Source organism: Coregonus clupeaformis, unplaced genomic scaffold, assembly GCF_020615455.1.
Source record: "Coregonus clupeaformis isolate EN_2021a unplaced genomic scaffold, ASM2061545v1 scaf1120, whole genome shotgun sequence".
Lineage (NCBI taxonomy): Eukaryota > Metazoa > Chordata > Actinopteri > Salmoniformes > Salmonidae > Coregonus > Coregonus clupeaformis.
This window is the reverse complement of record NW_025534574.1, coordinates 84,090-103,325: the sequence shown is the minus strand read 5'-3', so window position 1 is coordinate 103,325 and position 19,236 is coordinate 84,090. Positions and strand designations below refer to the sequence as shown.

General features: G+C 57.1%; 1 pseudogene; it reads right to left on the bottom strand.

Annotated features, from left to right (window-relative positions):
• The window catches only part of LOC121565121, a 61,058-nt pseudogene that overhangs the window by 10,107 nt on the left and 31,715 nt on the right, over positions 1 to 19,236 (bottom strand).

Genomic DNA, 19,236 nt, shown 5'->3' with positions numbered 1-19,236 from the left:
ATCATGAGGGGTATCTAGAGGAGGAAGATGAGGGACCTGGGAGCCCCCTAACCCTGGGTAACATCATGAGGGGTATCTAGAGGAGGAAGATGAGGGACCTGGAAGCCCCTAACCCTGGGTAACATCATGAGGGGTATCTAGAGGAGGAAGATGAGGGACCTGGGAGCCCCCTAACCCTGGGTAACATCATGAGGGGGTATCTAGAGGAGGAAGATGAGGGACCTGGGAGCCCCTAACCCTGGGTAACATCATGAGGGGTATCTAGAGGAGGAAGATGAGGGACCTGGGAGCCCCTAACCCTGGGTAACATCATGAGGGGTATCTAGAGGAGGAAGATGAGGACCTGGGAGCCCCTAACCCTGGGTAACATCATGAGGGGTATCTAGAGGAGGAAGATGAGGGACCTGGGAGCCCCTAACCCTGGGTAACATCATGAGGGGTATCTAGAGGAGGAAGATCACTACCACAGAACAAAACATAGCTATAACCCATCGCTAACGCTCCTCACCCTGGTCAGTCTGATAGGGTTAGTCTGGGTTAAGGTAAGGGTTAGGCTGCTCTCCTCACCCTGGTCAGTCTGATAGGGTTAGTCTGGGTTAAGGTAAGGGTTAGGCTGCTCTCCTCACCCTGGTCAGTCTGATAGGGTTAGTCTGGGTTAAGGTAAGGGTTAGGCTGCTCTCCTCACCCTGGTCAGTCTGATAGGGTTAGTCTGGGTTAAGGTAAGGGTTGGGCTGCTCTCCTCACCCTGGTCAGTCTGATAGGGTTAGTCTGGGTTAAGGTAAGGGTTAGGCTGCTCTCCTCACCCTGGTCAGTCTGATAGGGTTAGTCTGGGTTAAGGTAAGGGTTAGGCTGCTCTCCTCACCCTGGTCAGTCTGATAGGGTTAGTCTGGGTTAAGGTAAGGGTTAGGCTGCTCTCCTCACCCTGGTCAGTCTGATAGGGTTAGTCTGGGTTAAGGTAAGGGTTAGGCTGCTCTCCTCACCCTGGTCAGTCTGATAGGGTTAGTCTGGGTTAAGGTAAGGGTTAGGTTGCTCTCTCACCCTGGTCAGTCTGATAGGGTTAGTCTGGGGTTAAGGTAAGGGTTAGGCTGCTCTCCTCACCCTGGTCAGTCTGATAGGGTTAGTCTGGTTAAGGTAAGGGTTAGGCTGCTCTCCTCACTCCTGGTCAGTCTGATAGGTTAGTCTGGGGTTAAGGTAAGGTTAGGCTGCTCTCCTCACTCCTGGTCAGTCTGATAGGGTTAGTCTGGGTTAAGGTAAGGGTTGGGCTGCTCTCCTCACCCTGGTCAGTCTGATAGGGTTAGTCTGGGTTAAGGTAAGGGTTAGGCTGCTCTCTCACCCTGGTCAGTCTGATAGGTTAGTCTGGGTTAAGGTAAGGGTTAGGCTGCTCTCCTCACCCTGGTCAGTCTGATAGGGTTAGTCTGGGTTAAGGTAAGGGTTAGGCTGCTCTCCTCACCCTGGTCAGTCTGATAGGGTTAGTCTGGGTTAAGGTAAGGGTTAGGCTGCTCTCCTCACCCTGGTCGGTCTGATAGGGTTAGTCTGGGTTAAGGTAAGGGTTGAGGCTGCCTCTCCTCACCCTGGTCAGTCTGATAGGGTTAGTCTGGGTTAAGGTAAGGGTTAGGCTGCTCTCCTCACCCTGGTCAGTCTGATAGGGTTAGTCTGGGTTAAGGTAAGGGTTAGGCTGCTCTCCTCACCCCTGGTCAGTCTGATAGGTTAGTCTGGGTTAAGGTAAGGGTTAGGCTGCTCTCTCACCCTGGTCAGTCTGATAGGGTTAGTCTGGGTTAAGGTAAGGGTTAGGCTGCTCTCCTCACCCTGGTCGAGTCTGATAGGGTTAGTCTGGGTTAAGGTAAGGGTTAGGCTGCTCTCCTCACCCTGGTCAGTCTGATAGGTTAGTCTGGGAAGGTAAGGGTTAGGCTGCTCTCCTCCTCACCCTGGTCAGTCTGATAGGGTTAGTCTGGGTTAAGGTAAGGTTAGGCTGCTCTCCTCACCCTGGTCAGTCTGATAGGGTTAGTCTGGGTTAAGGTAAGGGTTAGGCTGCTCTCCTCACCCTGGTCAGTCTGATAGGGTTAGTCGCGGGTTAAGGTAAGGGGTTAGGCTGCTCTCCTCACCCTGGTCAGTCTGATAGGGTTAGTCTGGGTTAAGGTAAGGGTTAGGCGCTCTCTCACCCTGGTCAGTCCGAAGGGTTAGTCTGGGTTAAGGTAAGGGTTAGGCTGCCTCTCACCCCTGGTCAGTCTGATAGGGTTAGTCTGGGGTTAAGGCAAGGGGGTGAGGCTGCCTCTTACCTGGTCAGTTGATAGGTTAGATCTGGGGTAGGGTTGAGCGCTCTCTCCTTTACCTTGGTCAGTCGAGGTTAGTTCTAAGTAAGGGTTAGGTTGCTCTACTCTTTCCCTGGTCAGTCTGATAGGCTCGTTAAGTAGGCTTCTCTCCTCACCCTGGTCAGTCCCAGTTGTTCAGTCTTCTTGTTTCCTTTCTGGGTCTGCTGCGAGCCTCCTCTTCCTCCTCCTCCTCCTCCTCCGTGGGCCACTGGCACGACACAACAGAACAGTAGCAGGGATAATACAGGAGATCCACAGTTAACATGGATCCTATGAGACCAGGGAGCTCGTGAACCAATCCACAGGACTGCTACCTGCTGACCAGATCTTCAGCATCTTGTCCCAGGAACCACTGCAGAACTGAGAGGAATGAAGACAAAACCCATCTATTAGTTCCTGAGCAGTGATGTAGACCGCTGCATATCTAGAATAATAAGAATAATAATATCCCCCCCTAACCCTAACCCATCTATTAGTTCCTGAGCAGTGATGTAGACCGCTGCATATCTAGAATAATAAGAATAAATCATATTTTCCCCCCCCCCTTCTCCTTCCTGTCTTCTCCCCCCTTCCCTTCTGTCTTCTCCTTCCTGTCTTCTCCCCTCTTCCCCTTCCTGTACTTCCCCCTCCTGTCTTTCCTTCCTGTCTTCTCCCCTCTTCTCCTTCCTGTCTTCTCCCCTCTTCCTTCTTGTTTCTTTCTCCTCCTCTGTTTGTCTTCTCCTTTCTGTCTCTCCCCCTCTTCCCCTTCCTGTCTCCTCTTCTTTCTGTCTTCTCTCCCCCTCTTCCTCCCCTGTCTTCTCCCCCCCTCTTCTCCTTCCTGTCTTCTCCCCCCCTCTTCCCCTTCCTGTCTTCTCCCCCCCTCTTCCCCTTCCTGTCTTCTCCCCCTCTTCTCCTTCCTGTCTTCTCCCCCCTCTCCCCCCCTGTCTTTCCCTTCCCTCTTCTTCCTGTCTTCTCCCCCTCTTCTCTTCGTATCTTCTCCCCCTCTTCTCCTTCTGTCTTCTCTCCCCTCTTCTCCTTCCCCTTCCTCCCTCTTCCCCTTCCTGTCTTCTCCCCCTCTTCCTTCTGTCTTCTCCCCCTCTTCTCCTTCCTGTCTTCTCCCCCTCTTCCTTCCTGTCCCTCCCCCTTCCTTCCTGTCTTCTCCCCCTCTTCTCCTTTCCTGTCTTCTCCCCCTCTCTTTCTGTCTTCTCTCCCTTTCCTTCCCCCTGTCTTCTCTCCCTCTTCCTGTCTTCTCCCCCTCTTCTCCTTCCTGTCTTCTCCCCCCTTCTGCCTTCCTGTCTTCTCCCCTCCTTCCTCCCTTCCTTCTTCTGTCTTCCTCCCTCCCTTCCTGTCTTCTCTTCCCTCCTCCTTCCTTTCTCCTCCCTTCTCCTGTCTTCCCCCTCCTTCCTGTCTTCTCCTCCCTCCTCCTTCCTGTCTTCTCCTCCCTCTCTCCTTCTTCCTGTCTCCCCCCATCTTCTCCTTCCTGTCTTCTCCCTCTTCCACTCCTTCCCCTCTTCTCCTTCCTGTCTTCTCCCCTTCTCCTTTGTCTTCTCCCCTCTTCTCCTTCCTGTCTTCTCCCCCTCTTCTCCTTCCTGTCTTCTCCCCCCTCTCTCCCCTGTCTTCTCCCTCCTCTCCCTGTCTTCTCCCACCCTCTTCTCCTTTCCCTGCCTTCCTTCTTCTCCCCCCTCCTCCTTCTGTCTTCTCCCCTCCTCCTTCCTGTCTTCTCCTCCTCCTTCTTTCTCCTCCTTCCTGTCTTCTCCCTCCTCCTTCCCTGTCTTCTCCCCCTCCTTCTCTGTCTTCTCCCCCTCCCTGTCTTCTCCCTCCTCCCTTTCTCTTCTCCCCTTCCTCCTTCTCTTCCCCCTTCTCCTTCCTGTCTTCTCCCCTTCTCTTCCTGTCTTCTCCCCCTTCTCCCTGTCTTCCTCCCCCCTCCTTCCTGTTCCTCCTTCCTGTCTTCTCACCCCTCTCTCCTTTCCTGTCTTCTCCTCCCGCTCACCCTTAGTGCGTGTGGGATCAGTGGCGATAATGTCAACGCTCTGCGCGTCCACGGCAAACAGTGTCTAGCTTTCAGCCTTTCTCTCAGAGTTCCACCCCACAGCAGAATGGTTTGGTCCAGAGAAGCCGAGAGCAGGGAGGTGGGACCATCAGACAAAAATAGGGGTGTCAGGATGAGACCATCTAGACCAGGGTTCCCCAACTGGCCGCCCTCAGGCCAAAATTTGGCCCGCAGTGATTTATTTCCCTAACCCAAGTTGGAGCAATTTTTATTTTAAAATTGTTGGAAATAAAAAACTGTAAAAAACACCAGCAAATCAGCTCCAAAGTGACCCAGACCCTCCCCCTCACCTCTTACATTTCACGTTCATTTAGCAGACGCTCTTATCCAGAGCGACTTACATTATTTAATTTTTATTTTTTCATACCCCCCGGGGAATCGAACCCACAACCCTGGTGTTTGCCACGCCTATGCTCTACCAACTGAGCCACATCCCTGCCGGCCATTCCACTCCCCTACCCCAGACGACGCCATGGCACCTGGTGCGCCGCCCATTGGTCTCCCGGTCACGGCCGCTACGACAGAGCCTGGATTCAACCAGGATCTCTAGTGGCACAGCTAGCTTCACTGAGACCACTCACTCTCTTGACGCCTCCCCCCACTCCTCTTGACCCAGACCCTCCCCTCACTCTCTTGGACCCCCCCCCACCCCCTCTCTTGACCCAGACCCTCCCTCACCTCTCTTGACTTCAGACCCTCCCCTCTCTACTCAGACCCCTCACCCTCCTCTCTTCGGACCCAGACCCCCTCACCTCTCTTAGATCCATCCCCTCACCTCTCTTGACTCCAGACTCCCTCCCCCTCCCTCTGACTCCAGACCCTCCCCTCACCTCCTCTTGAGCCAGACCCCTCCCCTCACCTCTCTTGACCCAGACCCTCCCACCTCCTCTTGACCCAGACCCTCACCTCTCTTGACCCAGACCCTCACCTCACCTCTCTAGACCCAGACCCTCCCCTCACTCTCTTGACCCAGACCCTCCCCCTCACTCCTCTTGACCCAGGCCACGTCCTTCACCACGTCCGTGTGTCGGCCACCGTCATCACAGCCTTGCTCCCTCCAGAGACCAGATCCTGGCCGTCTTATCGTAGGAACCCGTCAGGATCCTGGAGCAGACATCATTAACATAGGGTATCTGGGTTAGGGCCTCTTACCAATCAGAGTCTGGGTTAGGGCCTCTTACCATTCAGAGTCTGGGTTAGACATCATGTCTCTTACCATTCAGAGTCTGGGTTAGACATCATGTCTCTTACCATTCAGAGTCTGGGTTAGACATCATGTCTCTTACCATTCAGAGTCTGGGTTAGACATCATGTCTCTTACCATTCAGAGTCTGGGTTAGACATCATGTCTCTTACCATTCAGAGTCTGGGTTAGACATCATGTCTCTTACCATTCAGAGTCTGGGTTGGACATCATGTACTCACCACATTCAGAGTCTGGATTAGACATCATGTCTCTTCACCATTCGCAGAGTCTGGGTTAGACATCATGTCTCTTACCATTCAGAGTCTGGGTTAGACATCATGTCTCTTACCATTCAGAGTCTGGGTTATGGGTTAATGAAGCATGGTGAAGCCCCAAAATTGCCCTCGCTAGAAGCCTGTGTTTCAGACATAAGAAAGTGGATGGCTGAAAACTTTTTACTTTTAAACTCGGACAAAACAGAGATGCTTGTACTAGGTCCCAAGAAACAAAGAGATCTTCTGTTAAATCTGACAATTCATCTTGATGGTTGTAAAGTCGTCTCCAAATAAAACTGTGAAGGACCTAGGAGCGTTACTCGACCCTGATCTCTCTTTGACGAACATATCAAGACTGTTTCAAGGACAGCTTTTTTCCATCTACGTAACATTGCAAAATCAGGGAAATTTTCTGTCCAAAAATGATGCAGAAAAAATTAATCCATGCATTTGTTACTCCTAGATTAGACTACTGCAATGCTCCTATTTTCCGTACCCGGATAAAGCACTAAATAAACTTCAGTTAGCTAAATACGGCTGCTAGAATCCTACTAGAACCAAGAAATTTGATCATATTACTCCAGTGCTAGCTTCCCCTACACTAGCTTCCCTGTTAAGGCAAGGGCTGATTTCAAGGTTTTACTGTTAACCTATAAAGCGTTACATGGGCTTGCTCCTACCTATCTTTCCGAGTTGGTCCTGCCGTACATACTAATACGTACGCCACGGTCACAAGACGCAGGCCTCCTAATTGTCCCTAGAATTTCTAGCAAGCAAACAGCGGGAGGCAGGGCTTTCCTATAGATCTCCATTTTTATGGAACAGTCTGCCCTACCCATGTGAGAGGCAGACTCGGTCTCAACCTTTAAGTCTTTACTGAAGACTTATCTCTTCAGTAGGTCATATGATTGAGTGTAGTCCGGCCCAGGAGTGTGAAGGTGAACGGGAAAGGCTGGAGCAACGAACAGCCCTTGCTGTCTCTGCCGGGCCGGTCCCCTCTCCACTGGGGTTCTCTCTGCCTCTAACCCTGTTGCAGGGGCTGAGTCACTGGCTTGCTGGTGCTCTTTCATGCCGTCCCTGGGAGGGGTGCGTCACTTGAGTGGGTTGAGTTACTGACGTGATCTTCCTTGTCTGGGTTGGCGCCCCCCTGGTTTGTGCTGTGGTGGAGACCTCTGTGGGCTATACTGGCCTTGTCTCAGGATTGTAAGTTGGTGGTTGGGGATATCCTCTAGTGGTGTGGGGCTGTGCTTTGGCGGAGTGGGTGGGGTTATATCCTTCCTGTTTGGCCCTGTCCGGTTTCGGATGGGGCCACAGTGTCTCCGGACCGCTCCTGTCTCAGCCTCCAGTATTTATGCTGTAGTAGTTTATGTGTCGGGGGTGGGGTTAGTTAGTTATACCTGGAGTACTTCTCCTGTCTTATCCAGTGTCCTGTGTGAATTTAAGTATGTCTAATTCTCTCGATTCTCCTCTTTCTCTCTGAGAACCTGAGCCCTAGGACCATACGTGCCAGGACTACCGGGCATGATGACACCTTGCTGTCCCCAGTCCGCCTGGCCTTGCTGCCTAATTCCAGTTTCAACTGTTCTGCCTGCGTGTTACGAAACCCCCTACCTGTCCCAGACCTGCTGTTTTCAACTCTAAATGATCGGCTATGAAAGCCAACCGAGAGACCTGAGCCCTAGGACCATACGTCGGACTACCGGCCGTGGTGACTCTTTGCTGTCCCCAGTCCGCCTTCTGGCCTTGCTGCTATTCCAGTTTAAACTGTTCTGCCTGGTTAGGAACCCCTACCTGTCCCAGACCCTGCTGTTTTAAACTCCCATGATCGGAAAAGCCAACTGAGATTTATTCCTGATTATTATTTGACCATGTTTGTCACTTGAACATTTTTGAACATCTTGGCATGGTTCTGTTATAATCTCCACCCGCACAGCCAGAAGAGGACTGGCCACCCTCATTAGCCTGGTTCCTCTCTAGGTTTCTTCCTAGGTTTTGCCTTTCTAGGGAGTTTTTCCTAGCCACCGTGCTTCTACACCTGCATTACTAGCTGTTTGGGGTTTTAGGCTGGGTTTCTGTACAGCACTTCGAGATATTAGCTGATGTAAGAAGGGCTATATAAAATAAAATTGATTGATTGATTGATTGGGTTAGACATCATGTCTCTTACCATTCAGAGTCTGGGTTAGACATCATGTCTCTTACCATTCAGAGTCTGGGTTAGACATCATGTCTCTTACCATTCAGAGTTGGGTTGACATCATGTCTCCATCTTACCATTCAGAGTCTGGGTTAGACATCATGTCTCTCACCATTCAGAGTCTGGGTTAGACATCATGTCTCTTACCATTCAGAGTCTGGGTTAGACATCATGTCTCTTACCATTCAGAGTCTGCCTCCACTGAGCTGATCCAGTCATCATGCATCATACACTCCTCTGGTTGGGGAGCGGTGAACCTCTCCACATACTCGATCTCCACCACATCTTCCTGTAACACACACACACACACACACACACACACACACACAAGTCAAAACACGCTTCAAGTCATATTGTCATACTAAGCAGGCTACTGGTAAACCCTACTGTTCAGAGGTCCTACTGTCCAGAGGTCCTACTCACCGTTGAGATGCCTTCAGCCTCCATGTGATTGGACAACGACGTCCGCAGGAACTGACCTCGCACCAGGAAGTCAAATTCAATCTGGCTGTGAGACCCTTCAACAACAAAACACACACAAAGATGAGACACCCAATATGATGCTAATACATTAGTCAACAGTGATCTTCAACCAGTCCTGAAATAATGCAATTTGAGAATAATAGTTAAAAGGACAAACAATATGTTTAATGTGACATAAGGCCAGATATGATCAATATGTTTAATGTGACATAAGGCCAGATATGATCAATATGTTTAATGTGACATAAGGCCAGATATGATCAATATGTTTAATGTGACATAAGGCCAGATATGATCAATATGTTTAATGTGACATAAGGCCAGATATGATCAATATGTTTAATGGACATAAGGCCAGATGTGATCAATATGTTTAATGTGACATAAGGCCAGATATGATCAATATGTTTAATGTGACATAAGGCCAGATAAGGAATGGACAACGGCAGCAGGTGAATATTGGTCTCCTGGAGTGTAGACATGTCTTCATAGACTTCGGGGCCTCAGATGTCTCTGAATATAGAACGGAGGACCTTGTATCTCCTGTTATTAGGGATCAACGAGTTGAAGAGAATGAGGAAGAGTCTGAAGAGCGAAAAGGAAACAGAGTCGGGAAAGAGGAAATCCGCGACGTGTCCACGAGGACATTGCTGGTTGGAGTAGGATTCAAGGGAAAAGTCAAGCATGGGGTTTTGTCTGGTCCGTTTGGGGTATCGGGGCGGGTGGAGAGTAAGCTAGGGAAGGTGCAGTCAGTCAAGGCAGCATGAAATGGATTCATTATGATTGATGTCAGTGGGGGCTGCTGAGGGGAGGACGGTCATAATAATGTCCGAAGGAGCCAATGGAATGGCATCACCATGGAAACCATGTGTTTGATACCATTCCACTGATTCAGCTCCAGCCATTACCACCAGTCAGTCCTCCCCAATTAAGGTGCCACCAACCTCCTCTGATATATGTACACCCTATCTCCCAGAGGGATGGAGCTTTGTTCAACTGGGGGAACAAGAGGTTTTAGTCTACGGAACAGAGCTCCTCTCAAGGGGTTATAACAGCGTCTCCAAGTGTAGAGGTGTCTGGAGGGAGGAGAGTCTGGCCCTGATGCTGTGCCCCGAGGGCTGGAGGGAGGAGAGTCTGGCCCTGATGCTGTGCTTTGAGGTGGCTGGAGGGAGGAGAGTCTGGCCCTGATGCTGTGTCTTGAGGTGGCTGGAGGGGAGGAGAGTCTGGCCCTGATGCTGTGCTGTGAGGTGGCTGGAGGGAGGAGAGTCTGGCCCTGATGCTGTGCTGTGAGGTGGCTGGAGGGAGGAGAGTCTGGCCCTGATGCTGTGCTGTGAGGTGGCTGGAGGGAGGAGAGTCTGGCCCTGATGCTGATCGCCCCGAGGGCTGGAGGGAGAGAGTCTGGCCCTGATGCTGCTGCCCGAGGGCTGGAGGGAGGAGAGTCTGGGCCCTGATGCTGTGCCCGAGGGCTGGAGGGAGGAGAGTCTGATGCTGTGCCCCCGAGGGCTGGAGGGAGGAGAGTCTGGCCCTGATGCTGCTGTGAGGTGGCTGGAGGGAGGAGAGTCTGGCCTGATGCTGTGCTGTGAGGAAGAGTCTGGCCCTGATGCTGTGCCCCGAGGGCTGGAGGGAGGAGAGTCTGGCCCTGATGCTGCACCGAGGGCTGGAGGGAGGAGAGTCTGGCCCTGATGCTGTGCCCGAGGGCTGGAGGGAGGAGAGTCTGGCCCTGATGCTGTGCTGTGAGGTGGCTGGAGGGAGGAGAGTCTGGCCCCTGATGCTGTGCCCCCAAGGGCTGGAGGAGGAGAGTCTGGCCCTGATGCTGTGCTGTGAGGTGGCTGGAGGGGAGGAGAGTCTGGCCCTATGCTGTGCCCCGAGGGCTGGAGGGAGGAGAGTCTGGCCCTGATGCTGTGCCCGAGGGCTGGAGGGAGAGAGTCTGGCCCTGATGCTGTGCTGTGAGGTGGCTGGAGGGAGAGAGTCTGCCCTGATGCTGTGCTGTGAGGTGGCTGGAGGGAGGAGAGTCTGGCCTGATGCTGTGCTGTGAGGTGGCTGGAGGGAGGAGAGTCTGGCCCTGATGCTGTGCTGTGAGGTGGCTGGAGGGGAGAGAAGAGTCTGGCCCTGATGCTGTAGCCCGAGGGCTGGAGGGAGGAGAGTGGCCCTGATGCTGTGCTGAGGTGGCTGGAGGGAGGAGAGTCTGGCCCTGATGCTGTGCTGTGAGGTGGCTGGAGGGAGGAGAGTCTGGCCCTGATGCTGTGCTGTGAGGTGGCTGGAGGAGGAGAGTCTGGCCCTGATGCTGTGCTGTGAGGTGGCTGGAGGGAGAAGAGTCTGGCCCTGATGCTGTGCCCCGAGGGCTGGAGGGAGGAGAGTCTGGCCCTGATGCTGTGCCCCCGAGGGGCTGGAGGAGGAGAGTTTGGCCCTGATGCTGTGCTTTGAGGTGGCTGGAGGGGAGGAGAGTCTGGCCCTGATGCTGTGCTATGAGGTGGCTGGGGGAGGAGAGTCTGGCCCTGATGCTGTGCCCGAGGGCTGGAGGGAGAGTCTGGCTCCTGATGCTGCAGAGACCCCGAGGGCTGGAGGGAGGAGAGTCTGGCCCTGATGCTGTGCTGTGAGGTGGCTGGAGGGAGGAGAGTCTGGCCCTGATGCTGTGCTGTGAGGTGGCTGGAGGGAGGAGAGTCTGGCCCTGATGCTGTGCTGTGAGGTGGCTGGAGGGAGGAGAGTCTGGCCCTGATGCTCTGCCCCGAGGGCTGGAGGGAGGAGAGTCTGGCCCTGATGCTGCTGCCCGAGGGCTGGAGGAGGAGAGTCTGGCCCTGATGCTGTGCTGTGAGGTGGCTGGAGGGAGGAGAGTCTGGCCCTGATGCTGTGCTGTGAGGTGGCTGGAGGAGGAGAGTCTGGCCCTGATGCTGTACTTGAGGGCTGGAGGAGGAGAGTCTGGCCCTGATGCTGTGCCCCGAGGGCTGGAGGAGGAGAGTCTGGCCCTGATGCTGTGCTGTGAGGTGGCTGGAGGGAGGAGAGTCTGGCCCTGATGCTGTAGCCCCGAGGGGAGGAGAGAGAGTCTGGCACTGATGCTGTGCTGTGAGGTGGCTGGAGGGAGGAGAGTCTGGCCTTGATGCTGTGCTGTGAGGTGGCTGGAGAGAGAAGAGTCTGGCCCTGATGCTGTGCTTTTGGGTGGCTGGAGGGAGAGAGTCTGGCCCTGATGCTGATAACCCCGAGGGCTGGAGGGAGGAGAGTCTGGCCCTGATGCTGTGTCTGTGAGGTGGCTGGAGGAGGAGAGTCTGGCCCTGATGCTGTGCTGTGATGTGGCTGGAGGGAGGAGAGTCCGGCCCATGATGCTGTGCGTGAGGTGGCTGGAGGAGGAGAGTCTGGCCCTGATGCTGTGCCCCGAGGGCTGGAGGGAGGAGAGTCTGGCCCTGATGCTGTGCCCCGAGGGCTGAGGGAGGAGAGTCTGGCCCTGATGCTGTGCTGTGAGTGGCTGGAGGGAGGAGAGTCTGGCCCTGATGCTGTGCTGTGAGGTGGCTGGAGGGAGGAGAGTCTGGCCCTGATGCTGTGCTTTGAGGTGGCTGGAGGGAGAGAGTCTATGCTGTGCTTTGAGGTGGTTGGAGGAGGAGAGTCTGGCCCTGATGCTGTGCTGTGAGGTGGCTGGAGGAGGAGAGTCTGGCCCTGATGCTGTGCTGTGAGGTGGCTGAGGGAGGAGAGTCTGGCCCTGATGCTGTGCTGTGAGGTGGCTGGAGGGAGGAGAGTCTGGCCCTGATGCTGTGCTGTGAGGTGGCTGGAGGGAGGAGAGTCTGATGCTGTGCTTGAGGTGGCTGGAGGAGGAGTCTGGCCCTGATGCTGCGCTGTGAGGTGGCTGGAGGGAGGAGAGAGTCTGGCCCTGATGCTGTGCTATGAGGTGGCTGGAGGGAAGAGAGTCTGGCCCTGATGCTATGCTCCCGAGGGCTGGAGGGAGGAGAGTCTGGCCCTGATAATGTGCTGCTGGGGTGGCTGGAGGGAGGGGAGAGTCGGGCCCTGATGCTGTGCTGTGAGGTGGCTGGAGGAGGAGAGTATGGCCCTGATGCTGTGCTGTGAGGTGGCTGGAGGGAGGAGAGTCTGGACCTGATGCTGTGCTGTGAGGTGGCTGGAGGGAGGAAGAGTCTGGCCCTTGATGCTGTACACCCCGAGGGCTGGAGGGAGGAGAGTCTGGCCCTGATGCTGTGCCCCGAGGGCTGGAGGGAGTGAGAGTCTGGCCCTGATGCTGTGCTGTAGGTGGCTGGAGAAGAGTCTGGCCCTGATGCTGTGCTGTGAGGTGGCTGGAGGGAGGAGAGTCTGGCCCTGATGCTGTGCTATGAGGGGTGGCTGGAGGGAGGAGAGTCTGGCCCTGATGCTGTGCTGTGAGGTGGCTGGAGGGAGGAGAGTCTGGCCCTGATGCTGTGCTGTGAGGTGGCTGGAGGGGGAGAGAGTCTGGCCCTGATGCTGTGCTCGAGGCTGGAGGGAGAGAGTCTGGCCCTGATGCTGCGCCCCGAGGGCTGGAGGGAGAGAGTCTGGCCCTGATGCTGTGCTGTGAGGTGGCTGGAGGGAGGAGAGTCTGGCCCTGATGCTGTGCTGTGAGGTGGCTGGAGGGAGGAGAGTCTGGCCCTGATGCTGTGCTGTGAGGTGGCTGGAGGGGGAGGAGAGTCTGGCCCTGATGCTGTGCTTTGAGGTGGCTGGAGGGGAGGAGAGTCTGGCCCTGATGCTGTGCTGTGAGGTGGCTGGAGGGAGGAGAGTCTGGCCCTGATGCTGTGCTTGAGGTGGCTGGAGGGAGGAGAGTCTGGCCCTGATGCTGTGCTTTGAGGTGGCTGGAGGGAGGAGAGTCTGGCCCTGATGCTGTGCTGTGAGGTGGCTGGAGGGAGGAGAGTCTGGCCCTGATGTTGTGCTGTGAGGTGGCTGGAGAGAGAATAGTCTGGCCCTGATGCTGTGCTGTGAGGTGGCTGGAGGGAGGAGAGTCTGGCCCTGATGCTGTGCTGTGAGGTGGCTGGAGGGAGAGAGTCTGGCCTGATGCTGTGCTTTTGGTGGCTGGAGGAGGAGAGTCTGGCCCTGATGTTGCTGTGCAGGTGGCTGAGGGAGGAGAGTTTGGGCCCTGATGCTGTGCTATGAGGTGGCTGGAGGGGAGAGTCTGGCCCTGATGCTGTGCTGTGAGGTTGTGGAGGGAGGAGAGTCTGGCCCTGATGCTGTGCTGTGAGGTGGCTGGAGGGAGGAGAGTCTGGCCCTGATGCTGTGCGAGGGCTGGAGGGAGGAGAGTCTGGCCCTGATGCTGTGCCCCGAGGGCTGGAGGGAGAGAGAGTCTGGCCCTGATGCTGTAGAAGCCCTTAGTGGCTGGAGGAGGAGAGTCTGGCCCTGATGCTGTGCTGTGAGGTGTCTGGAGGAGGAGAGTCTGGCCCTGATGCTTTGCTGTGAGGTGGCTGGAGGGAGGAGAGTCTGGCCCTGATGCTGTGGAGGTGTCTGGAGGGAGGAGAGTCTGGCCCTGATGCTGTGGGGTGGCTGGAGGGAGGAGAGAGTCTGCCCTGATGCTGTGCTGTGAGGTGGCTGGAGGAGGAGTCTGGCCCTGATGCTTTGCCTGTGAGGTGGCTGGAGGAGGAGAGTCTGGCCCTGATGCTTTGCTGTGAGGTGGCTGGAGGAGGAGAGTCTGGCCCTGATGCTGCTCCCGAGCTGGAGGGAGGAGAGTCTGGCCCTGATGCTGTCCCCGAGGGCTGGAGGGAGGAGAGTCTGGCCCTGATGCTGTGCTGTGAGGTGGCTGGAGGGAGGAGAGTCTGGCCCTGATGCTGTGCTGTGAGGTGGCTGGAGGGAGGAGAGTCTGGCCCTGATGCTGTGCTGTGAGGTGGCTGGAGGGGAGGAGAGTCTGGCCCCTGATGCTGTGCTGTGAGGTGGCTGGAGGGAGGAGAGTCTGGCCCTGATGCTGTGCTGTGAGGTGGCTGGAGGGAGGAGAGTCTGGCCCTGATGCTGTGCCCCGAGGGCTGGAGGGAGGAGAGTCTGGCCCTGATGCTGTGCCCCGAGGGCTGGAGGGAGGAGAGTCTGGCCCTGATGCTGTGCTATGAGGTGGCTGGAGGGAGGAGAGTCTGGCCCTGATGCTGTGCTGTGAGGTGGCTGGGAGGGAGGGAGAGAGGTCTGGCCCTGATGCTGTGCTTTGAGGTGGCTGGAGGGAGAGAGAGTCTGGCCCTGATGCTGTGCTGTGAGGTGGCTGGAGGGAGGAGAGTCTGGCCCTGATGCTGTGCTTTGAGGTGGCTGGAGGGAGGAGAGTCTGATGCTGTGCTTTGAGGTGGCTGGAGGGAGGAGAGTCTGGCCCTGATGCTGTGCTGTGAGGTGGCTGGAGAGAGAAGAGTCTGGCCCTGATGCTGTGCTGTGAGGTGGCTGGAGGGAGGAAACTCTGGCCCTGATGCTGTGCTGTGAGGTGGCTGGAGGGAGGAGAGTCTGGCCCTGATGCTGTGCTTTTTGGTGGCTGGAGGGAGGAAGTCTGGCCCCTGATGCTGTGCTGTGAGGTGGCTGGAGGGGGGAGGAGAGTCTGGCCCTGATGCTGTGCTATGAGGTGGCTGGAGGGAGAGAGTCTGGCCTGATGCTGTGCTGTGAGGTGGCTGGAGGAGAGAGTCTGGCCCTGATGCTGTGCTGTGAGGTGGCTGGAGGAGGAGAGTCTGGCCCTGATGCTGTGCTGTGAGGCTGGAGGGAGGAGAGTCTGGCCCTGATGCTGTGCTTTGAGGTGGCTGGAGGGAGGAGAGTCTGGCCCTGATGCTGTGCTGTGAGGTGGCTGGAGGGAGGAGAGTCTGGCCCTGATGCTGTGCTTTGAGGTGGCTGGAGGGAGGAGAGTCTGATGCTGTGCTGTGAGGTGGCTGGAGGGAGGAGAGTCTGGCCCTGATGCTGTGCTTTGAGGTGGCTGGAGGGAGGAGAGTCTGATGCTGTGCTTTGAGGTGGCTGGAGGGAGGAGAGTCTGGCCCTGATGCTGTGCTGTGAGGTGGCTGGAGGGAGGAGAGTCTGGCCCTGATGCTGTGCTGTGAGGTGGCTGGAGAGAGAGAGAGTCTGGCCCTGATGCTGTGGCTGTGAGGTGGCTGGAGGAGGAAACTCTGGCCCTGATGCTGTGCTGTGAGGTGGCTGGAGGGAGAGAGTCTGGCCCTGATGCTGTGCTTTTGGTGGCTGGAGGAGGAGAGTTCTGGCCCTGATGCTGTGCTGTGAGGTGGCTGGAGGAGGAGAGTCTGGCCCTGATGCTGTGCTATGAGGTGGCTGGAGGGAGGAGAGTCTGGCCCTGATGCTGTGCTGTGAGGTGGCTGGAGGAGAGAGTCTGGCCCTGATGCTGTGCTGTGAGGTGGCTGGAGGGAGGAGAGTCTGGCCCTGATGCTGTGCCCCGAGGGCTGGAGGAGGAGAGTCTGGCCCTGATGCTGTGCCCGAGGCTGGAGGGAGGAGAGTCTGGCCCTGATGCTGTGCTGTGAGGTGTCTGGAGGGAGGAGAGTCTGGCCCTGATGCTTTGCTGTGAGGTGGCTGGAGGGAGGAGAGTCTGGCCCTGATGCTGTGGGGTGTCTGGAGGAGAGAGTCTGGCCCTGATGCTGTGCTGTGAGGTGGCTGGAGGGAGGAGAGTCTGGCCCTGATGCTGTGCTGTGAGGTGGCTGGAGGGAGGAGAGTCTGGCCCTGATGCTTTGCTGTGAGGTGGCTGGAGGGAGGAGAGTCTGGCCCTGATGCTGTGGGGTGTCTGGAGGGAGGAGAGTCTGGCCCTGATGCTGTGCCCCGAGGGCTGGAGGGAGGAGAGTCTGGCCCTGATGCTGTGCCCCGAGGGCTGGAGGGAGGAGAGTCTGGCCCTGATGCTGTGCTGTGAGGTGGCTGGAGGGAGGAGAGTCTGGCCCTGATGCTTTGCCCCGAGGGCTGGAGGAGGAGAGTCTGGCCCTGATGCTTTGCCCGAGGGCTGGAGGGAGGAGAGTCTGGCCTGATGCTGTACCGAGGCTGGAGGAGGAGACGTTTAGCCCTGATGCTGTGCCCCGAGGTGGCTGGAGGAGGAGAGTCTGGCCTGATGCTGTGCTATGAGGTGGCTGGAGGGAGGAGAGTCTGGCCCCTGATGCTGTGCTCCGAGGCTGGAGGGAGGAGAGTCTGGCCCTGATGCTGTGCTCCGAGGCTGGAGGGAGGAGAGTCTGGCCCTGATGCTGTGCTCGAGGTGGCTGGAGGAGGAGAGTCTGGCCCTGATGCTGTGCTGTGAGGTGGCTGGAGGAGGAGAGTCTGGCCCTGATGCTGTGCTGTGAGGTGGCTGGAGGGAGGAGAGTCTGGCCCTGATGCTGTAGCCCCGAGGGGCTGGAGGGAGGAGAGTCTGGCCCCTGATGCTGTGCTGTGAGGTGGCTGGAGGGAGGAGAGTCTGGCCCTGATGCTGTGCCCGAGGCTGGAGGGAGGAGAGTCTGGCCCTGATGCTGTGCTGAGGCTGGAGGGAGGAGAGTCTGGCCCTGATGCTGTGCTGTGAGGTGGCTGGAGGGAGGAGAGTCTGGCCCTGATGCTGTGCTGTGAGGTGGCTGGAGGGGAGGAGAGTCTGGCCCTGATGCTGTGCTTTGAGGTGGCTGGAGGAGGAGAGTCTGATGCTGTGCTTTGAGGTGGCTGGAGGGAGGAGAGTCTGGCCCTGATGCTGTGCTTGAGGGTGGCTGGAGGGAGGAGAGTCTGGCCCTGATGCTGTGCTGTGAGGTGGCTGAAGGGAGGGGGAGAGTCTGGCCCTGATGCTGTGCTGTGAGGTGGCTGGAGGGAGGGAGAGTCTGGCCCTGATGCTGTGCCCCGAGGGCTGGAGGGAGGAGAGTCTGGCCCTGATGCTGTGCTGTGAGGTGGCTGGAGGGAGAAGAGTCTGGCCCTGATGCTGTGCTGTGAGGTGGCTGGAGGGAGGAGAGTCTGGCCCTGATGCTGTGCTATGAGGTGGCTGGAGGAGGAGAGTCTGGCCCTGATGCTGTGCTGTGAGGTGGCTGGAGGAGGAGAGTCTGGCCTGATGCTGTGCTGTGAGGTGGCTGGAGGAGGAGAGTCTGGCCCTGATGCTGTGCCCCAGGCTGGAGGGAGGAGAGTCTGGCCCTGATGCTGTGCCCGAGGGCTGGAGGGAGGGAGAGTCTGGCCCTGATGCTGTGCTGTGAGGTGGCTGGAGGGAGGAGAGTCTGGCCCTGATGCTGTGCTGTGAGGTGGCTGGAGGGAGGAGAGTCTGGCCTTGATGCTGTGCTTGGAGGTCGCTGGAGGGAGGAGAGTCTGGCCCTGATGCTGTGCTGTGAGGTGGCTGGAGGGAGGAGAGTCTGGCCCTGATGCTGTGCTGTAGGTGGCTGGAGGGAGGAGAGTCTGGCCCTATGCTGTGCTTTGAGGTGGCTGAAGGGAGGAGAGTCTGGCCCTGATGCTGTGCTGTGAGGGTGGCTGGAGGGAGGAGAGTCTGGCCCTGATGCTGTGCTGTGAGGTGGCTGGAGGGAGAAGAGTCTGGCCCTGATGCTGTGCCCCGAGGGCTGGAGGAGGAGAGTCTGGCCCTGATGCTGTGCTGTGAGGTGGCTGGAGGGAGGAGAGTCTGGCCCTGATGCTGTGCTGTGAGGTGGCTGGAGGGAGGAGAGTCTGGCCCTGATGCTGTGCTGTGAGGTGGCTGGAGGGAGGAGAGTCTGGCCCTGATGCTGTGCTTTTGAGGTGGCTGGAGGGAGGAGAGTCTGGCCCTGATGCTGTGCTGTGAGGGCTGGAGGGAGGAGAGTCTGGCCCTGATGCTGTGCTATGAGGTGGCTGGAGGGAGGGAGAGTCTGGCCCTGATGCTGTGCTGTGAGGTGGCTGGAGGGAGGAGAGTCTGGCCCCTGATGCTGTGCTGTGAGGTGGCTGGAGGGAGGAGAGTCTGGCCCTGATGCTGTGCCCCGAGGGGCTGGAGGGAGGAGAGTCTGGCCCTGATGCTGTGCCGCGAGGCTGGAGGGAGTGAGAGTCTGGCCCTGATGCTGTGCTGTGAGGTGTCTGGAGGAGGAGAGTCTGGCCCTGATGCTGACCTGAGGTGTCTGGAGGGAGGAGAGTCTGGCCCTGATGCTGTGCTGTGAGGTGGCTGGAGGGAGGAGAGTCTGGCCCTGATGCTGTGCTGGGGTGTCTGGAGGGAGGAGAGTCTGGCCCTGATGCTGTGCCGAGGGTGGCTGGAGGAGGAGAGTCTGGCCCTGATGCTGTGCTGTGAGGTGGCTGGAGGGAGGAGAGTCTGGCCCTGATGCTGTGCTGTGAGGTGGCTGGAGGGAGGAGAGTCTGGCCCTGATGCTGTGGGAGTGTCTGGAGGGAGGAGAGTCTGGCCCTGATGCTGTGCTGTGAGGTGGCTGGAGGGAGGAGAGTCTGGCCCTGATGCTGTGCTGTGAGGTGGCTGGAGGAGGAGAGTCTGATGCTGTGCCCCGAGGTGCTGGAGGGAGGAGAGTCTGGCCCTGATGCTGTGCTATGAGGTGGCTGGAGGGAGGAGAGTCTGGCCCTGATGCTGTGCTATGAGGTGGCTGGAGGGAAGAGAGTCTGGCCCTGATGCTATGCCCCGAGGGCTGGAGGGAGGAGAGTCTGGCCCTGATAATGTGCTGTGGGGTGGCTGGAGGGAGGAGAGTCTGGCCCTGATGCTGTGCTGTGAGGTGGCTGGAGGGGGGAGAGTATGGCCCTGATGCTGTGCTGTGAGGTGGCTGGAGGAGGAGAGTCTGGACCCTGATGCTGTGCTGTGAGGTGGCTGGAGGGAGGAGAGTCTGGCCCTGATGCTGTTCCCGAGGGCTGGAGGGAGGAGAGTCTGGCCCTGATACTGTGCCCGAGGGCTGGAGGGAGAGAGTCTGGCCCTGATGCTGTGCTGTGAGGTGGCT